We start from the raw sequence: 7,042 nt of genomic DNA, 5'->3' as shown, positions 1-7,042 counted from the left end.
AGCCTTATAGGGTACTATATGCTGAACACATGATATTAAATATACAGTAAATTGCACTGTGAAGTGAGTATGTATATACTATCCACACAGGATTGCCATTTTGGAGATGTTGCTGGGATCATCATGGATTGGGATGCATTCTGATAATAAGATATTAGGTATTGATATGTGATATGTATGTCACACTTGACTTCATAATCCTTTGTTTTTAGATGTATTCTTTAGGCATACATTAATGTGGTAGCTTGGTCATATTCTGTAGCTAATTTAGTCACCAAATACTCGGATTTTTTCCCGACTCCCATTATAAAGAACTTCCACTTGCCATCTCTACATGGATTTTCTTTTTGCTACCGGTTTTGGCTAAAGGTTTTTCGGCTCTCATCTCTATATGGATATGCTTTTTTCAGGTTAGTAGTTTAGGAGTTCCTGCCAACACTGGTTTTTGGAAGTTATACTCCCTTCACCAGTTGGGCTTAACAAGGACATAATTAATTCTCTGTTGGTAATTAGAAGGAAAAAAATATGGTTGGAGAAAACTTCTCTTTTGCTTAATTGTTTGCTTCATAATTTTAGTAATCTTTTTTTCAATTTTTTTTCAGGTTAGTAGTATGGGAGTACCTGTCAAGACTGACTTTTGGAAGTTATGCTAGCATCATCAGTTGGGCTTTCTATACAAAACTAGACTCAATATAATTTATTTTGGTGCTTGCGATGAGTATTAGACAGAGGGGTGATGACCACATAGTTCACCCAGTGTATCTGTTCATGTATGTCATTAATTATCTAATTAGACAAAAAAACTCTCTCTGTATGGTGTTTGTGATGATGCTGTCAATTCACTAAACACTAAAATACCAGGTTGTGATTTTCAAATCTAGCAAATTAATTTTCTCTATTGCTTCTTTTCCAGACAGAAGTTTTAGTCTATTCTGTTCCATGAGTCTTACTGTCAAAAAAATATATGGTAGCATCAGAAGTTGTCCCCGTCAGATAGAACACTGCCTAATAGATTCATTCTATTACTGTATAGCCATGGTGATAAAAATATTCAGATAACAAGAAACAATTCTGTCAAATATTCTCAGCGGAGATACTGTTGCGGTCTATAAGAAAAAAATGTTAATTATTTAATTAAACAGAAAACTATGTTATTTATACCAACAGATGCTAAACAATCAGACTACCTGACACAAAAGTATATATATACATTAGTTAAATTTCATTCCAAAAATAGATGATGTAGTGGTAGATGTTAATCGTATAAGAACACGAGGATGACAAACATAAATTAATCACATATATTATCATCACAGGTCGATCTAACTGGTGGTAGTTATTCTTTGCACTGAAAACAAAGTGGAATCAAACGATTCAAACAACCAAAAAGAAGGAAACAAAGGATGCTTATGGATCTGAATGAGTTAGGGCGCTCCACTACTTGCAAGTAGATCCAGCGACTCAGTGGCAGAGCTACTCTCGGTGACGCCAGGAAGCCACCCTGGTTCTACCCGGAAGTCATCACTGAAATTACAACAAGAAATATGAAGTAATTAGTATTTTTTCCATGGACATATGACCGCCGGCCAGTTGCCTTTGTGCTCATGACGGTGTTGTACCAATGAATTGACTCCATCACTGTAGCGACCTGGAAGAACATCAACTGTTTGTGGAGTTGGGAATTTCTTCTCCGAGGAGAGAAATGTTTAGTACGTTTCCAAATCACTCCACTCTCCTGCCGGACAAAGATGAGTTTAATATGGCCCGTCGACACAGAGAAGGCCTGCTATCACATACCGCTTATTGGGCTGTAACATTAGTCTCATTCCAACGCCACATATCCAACAAAGAAGCTTATACCAAAGAGAAAGCTACAAATTGGATGATTGATCCCTATGAAATTGATGTTACACATATTTTATTTCAAAAAGGGGATTACCCGGGCCTCTGCATCAAATGATGCACACATTCATATTATTAAACATAAATCAAGTTCCAAACACGGAGTTCCAGACTTATTTCATCAAGTAGTTTTCTTGTATTTGAACTCAATTCCTTCAATTTCTCTGAGCCGTGAGCTTATATCAGCGGTGAGCTCATCTACATTCTGCGTTGTGAACTCATTTAGTTTTATCTATGAACTCATTAGGTGAACTCATCACGGTTTTTTGGCAGATGTGAACTTATTTCATATTCATCTATGAATCATTGTTGAAGTGTCTGTATATCTCTCCCATGCCAATGTACAGAAATTTGAGGTCTACATACTTTTGCCACTTCTACCTACAATTCCATTGCTGTCTTTGAATAAGCTACAACAAGTGCAACAAAATGGATTGCAACAAGTAGCTTATGGACTGAAATTTGTGGTATTATTCATTTGTCGTATTGTCGCTCAGTTCATCCTGGTTGTGAAGCTAAACGTGACAAGGCCCGTAAGGGTTCGATTTTTCTGGTTTTTTGGATTTTTTTTACCCCTGCTGATTGAGCGACACGTGTGCACAGTGGCTTTCGTGAAATGGTTGATTGCTCTCTTGGTTGCTCACTTGGACTGTGCATGTTTCTTCTAGAGGTGCATGGCCTTATATTGTCTCATGTGGAAAGATGGTATGACTGCATGGGCTGATTTTGTCTCATGTGAGAAAAAAATATTAGCTGCATGGGATGTTGTATGGGCTGGTATACGTGTGCTGCTGCATGGCTCATGCATGCATGTGTCCACCTTTGCATGTTTGGAGTTCCACGTTTGCACATCGTTTGTGTTCTGGGTCCTTCTTTGCTTGCCTATAAGTAGCTCCTTGCCGTGTTCTTCTCTTATCTGTCAAACCACTCCTCACCTATAGGCCCATCTCTCCTCCTGATGCTGCCCTCCAGCCTCCACCCAAGATCCCATGGTGCGCCTGGTTGCCGCTCCGCCTGGCCGGCCGGGAGGTGCATGCAAGCTACACCATGAATCCGGAGTGCCGCATGCCATCGTCTTCTCATGGATCTTCCTCGGCTCCGGCTCTGTCCCTGGCCTCCAAGGCGGATACATGGTGGTGGCCTTCCCATGGTCCAAGGTGGCACGCCTGCAGTTCGCGCTGGATAGCTCGCTGCCCTGCCGCTCTCCATCCTAATCGACTCCCCTCGGTCTTCCCCAACTTCGGCCCCGGCAACAGGTCCCGTTCATCTCCCTTTCCTCTCCTCTGGTGTGCGTGGTTTCCTTGTACGAGTAGACGAGTTATTAGTACTAGAATATCATCAGATCTAAAGTTGGGTGCATATGCTACAAATTCCTAATCTAAGAAGAATGTTCAGGCATTGCGTGCATGTCTGTGCTGAGGACACAAATTTGGGGGTCCAGCTCCTTGTGTGAATGTGCAAGGAATTCGGAACCTGCATCTTTAATATGACATGGTATATTTATTCTTAATCTCTCCATTACGTTTTGTGTTCCATTTTTCTCGATGGAAGTAATTGTGGTTTAATTTCACATGGTTTTTAAACAAATAAACACATGATGTGCTGAATAGCTGACATGCAGAGGAAATGGTACAGCTTGATGACTATTTTACTACTAAATTATTCTCAGGTATTTATTGTTCCTTTTGTGATAGTTTTCTCTCTCCTAAAAATAAAATGAATCATTTTTAATTCTTTGAACAAGTTTGCCTAAAGTAGGGCGCTCAGCCATTGAGGCATTATCAATTTCTTTTAGAAGCTTCGCAAAATCTGCTCTTGTACTAAAGAAATCTAATGTAGATTTGTTAGCCTTATAGGGTACTATATGCTGAACACATGATATTAAATATACAGTAAATTGCACTGTGAAGTGAGTATGTATATACTATCCACACAGGATTGCCATTTTGGAGATGTTGCTGGGATCATCATGGATTGGGATGCATTCTGATAATAAGATATTAGGTATTGATATGTGATATGTATGTCACACTTGACTTCATCATCCTTTGTTTTTAGATGTATTCTTTAGGCATACATTAATGTGGTAGCTTGGTCATATTCTGTAGCTAATTTAGTCACCAAATACTCGGATTTTTTCCCGACTCCCATTATAAAGAACTTCCACTTGCCATCTCTACATGGATTTTCTTTTTGCTACCGATTTTGGCTAAAGGTTTTTCGGCTCTCATCTCTATATGGATATGCTTTTTTCAGGTTAGTAGTTTAGGAGTTCCTGCCAACACTGGTTTCTGGAAGTTATACTCCCTTCACCAGTTGGGCTTAACAAGGACATAATTAATTCTCTGTTGGTAATTAGAAGGAAAAAATATGGTTGGAGAAAACTTCTCTTTTGCTTAATTGTTTGCTTCATAATTTTAGTAATCTTTTTTTCAATTTTTTTCAGGTTAGTAGTATGGGAGTACCTGTCAAGACTGACTTTTGGAAGTTATGCTAGCATCATCAGTTGGGCTTTCTATACAAAACTAGACTCAATATAATTTATTTTGGTGCTTGCGATGAGTATTAGACAGAGGGGTGATGACCACATAGTTCACCCAGTGTATCTGTTCATGTATGTCATTAATTATCTAATTAGACAAAAAAAACTCTCTCTGTATGGTGTTTGTGATGATGCTGTCAATTCACTAAACACTAAAATACCAGGTTGTGATTTTCAAATCTAGCAAATTAATTTTCTCTATTGCTTCTTTTCCAGACAGAAGTTTTAGTCTATTCTGTTCCATGAGTCTTACTGTCAAAAAAATATATGGTAGCATCAGAAGTTGTCCCCGTCAGATAGAACACTGCCTAATAGATTCATTCTATTACTGTATAGCCATGGTGATAAAAATATTCAGATAACAAGAAACAATTCTGTCAAATATTCTTAGTGGAGATACTGTTGCGGTCTATAAGAAAAAAATGTTAATTATTTAATTAAACAGAAAACTATGTTATTTATACCAACAGATGCTAAACAATCAGACTACCTGACACAAAAGTATATATATACATTAGTTAAATTTCATTCCAAAAATAGATGATGTAGTGGTAGATGTTAATCGTACAAGAACACGAGGATGACAAACATAAATTAATCACATATATTATCATCACAGGTCGATCTAACTGGTGGTAGTTATTCTTTGCACTGAAAACAAAGTGGAATCAAACGATTCAAACAACCAAAAAGAAGGAAACAAAGGATGCTTACGGATCTGAATGAGTTAGGGCGCTCCACTACTTGCAAGTAGATCCAGCGACTCAGTGGCAGAGCAACTCTCGGTGACGCCAGGAAGCCACCCTGGTTCTACCCGGAAGTCATCACTGAAATTACAACAAGAAATATGAAGTAATTAGTATTTTTTTTCCATGGACATATGACCGCCGGCCAGTTGCCTTTGTGCTGATGCCGGTGTTGTACCAATGAATTGACTCCATCATTGTAGCGACCTGAAAGAACATCAACTGTTTGTGGAGTTGGGAATTTTTTCTCCGAGGAGAGAAATGTTTAGTACGTCTCCAAATCACTCCACTGTCCTGCCGGACAAAGATGAGTTTAATATGGCCCGTCGACACAGAGAAGGCCTGCTATCACATACCGCTTATTGGGCTGTAACATTAGTCTCATTCCAACGCCACATATCCAACAAAGAAGCTTATACCAAAGAGATAGCTACAAATTGGATGATTGATCCCTATGAAATTGATGTTACACATATTTTATTTCAAAAAGGGGATTACCTGGGCCTCTGCATCAAATGATGCACACATTCATATTATTAAACATAAATCAAGTTCCAAACACGGAGTTCCAGACTTATTTCATCAAGTAGTTTTCTTGTATTTGAACTCAATTCCTTCAATTTCTCTGAGCCGTGAGCTTATATCAGCGGTGAGCTCATCTACATTCTGCGTTGTGAACTCATTTAGTTTTATCTATGAACTCATTAGGTGAACTCATCACGGTTTTTTGGCAGATGTGAACTTATTTCACATTCATCTATGAATCATTGTTGAAGTGTCTGTATATCTCTCCCATGCCAATATACAGAAATTTGAGGTCTACATACTTTTGCCACTTCTACCTACAATTCCATTGCTGTCTTTGAATAAGCTACAGCAAGTGCAACAAAACAGATTGCAACAAGTAGCTTATGGACTAAAATTTGTGGTATTATTCATTTGTCGTATTGTCGCTCAGTTCATCCTGGTTGTGAAGCTAAACTTGACATGCTATTCTTGACGTAATTTCCAAATTGCAATCCATAATCAAGCAAAAGACTACAATAAATGTGACTTACATGTTGCTTGCATTCAACACCTTCAGGACCTGCACACGCATCCATCTCCTCCTCCGGCCGTTGCTGCCATTAAGCCACTTACTCAGGACCTACACAAGGCATCCACCTTATCTTCAGCACCAGTCTCGCCACTAGAATGCTTCTCCAGCAGGGGAGGGCGATCTGCGCGATGCGCGTAGGGGAGGGCAAGCACCCGCGGAGAGCTGCGCTGTCGCGCGCGGGCGTGGGGGAGAACCCGCGGCAAGCTGCGGTGGCTTGTGTAGGTATCCGCGAGGCGAGGACGAGCTGCGCCGGCGCCTACAGACATGGACGAGCACCGGCGACTAACCACAGTGGCTCGCGCAGGCATCAGCAAGGCATGGGCCTTCAGCGGGGGAGCTACGGTTGCTCGCACACGCGTGGGAAAGCTATGGCGGAGAGATGCGGTGGCTTCCGCAAGCAGCAGTGGGGTACGGCGACGAGCTAGCCCGAGAGAAATCCTTATCCAACCAGTCCACACACATCAGATAAGGTTAGATAGCATCAGGGGCACTTTGGTCCTTTCAAGTGCTAGAAAATGGAAAAGAAAAAAAAGAAATGGCATGGTAATGAAAGTGCACTGAACTGGGTGGCATTTTTATGAAGTAAGTACTGTTAAAAGCAGAAAATAACCTATTTTGTTCTAAAAAACAATATAACTCTTACTTTTTTTGTCGGGTTGGCTCACGCCCAAACTGGGCCACAAGGCAGTCAACTCCTTCAGACTAACTAATATCAATTAGTTGATTCGGCATTTTTTTGCACTGCCTAGCCTC

The 7,042-nt window shown here is 40.0% G+C and overlaps 1 long non-coding RNA gene across 9 annotated transcripts; it reads right to left on the bottom strand.

Moving 5' to 3' along the window:
- Nucleotides 1-1,278: 1,278 nt before the first annotated feature.
- On the bottom strand, nt 1,279-6,733 carry LOC125517261 (uncharacterized). Of its 9 annotated transcripts, none has more exons than XR_015607673.1 (4): nt 6,249-6,733; nt 2,838-5,271; nt 1,620-1,735; nt 1,279-1,524 (listed from the first exon to the last, which is right to left on the bottom strand). It is a non-coding gene; the product is annotated as an uncharacterized LOC125517261 (long non-coding RNA). The 9 variants fall into 9 exon arrangements; XR_015607675.1 differs by having other exon boundaries at nt 1,649-1,735; XR_015607674.1 differs by having other exon boundaries at nt 1,620-1,730.
- Between the last annotated feature and the right edge of the window lie 309 nt (nt 6,734-7,042).

The sequence above is a fragment of the Triticum urartu genome, chromosome 6A, assembly GCF_056163025.1.
Source record: "Triticum urartu cultivar PI428250 chromosome 6A, HENAU_Tu73, whole genome shotgun sequence".
Lineage (NCBI taxonomy): Eukaryota > Viridiplantae > Streptophyta > Magnoliopsida > Poales > Poaceae > Triticum > Triticum urartu.
The sequence above is the reverse complement of the archived record's forward strand: the minus strand, read 5'-3'. Positions and strand labels throughout refer to the sequence as shown.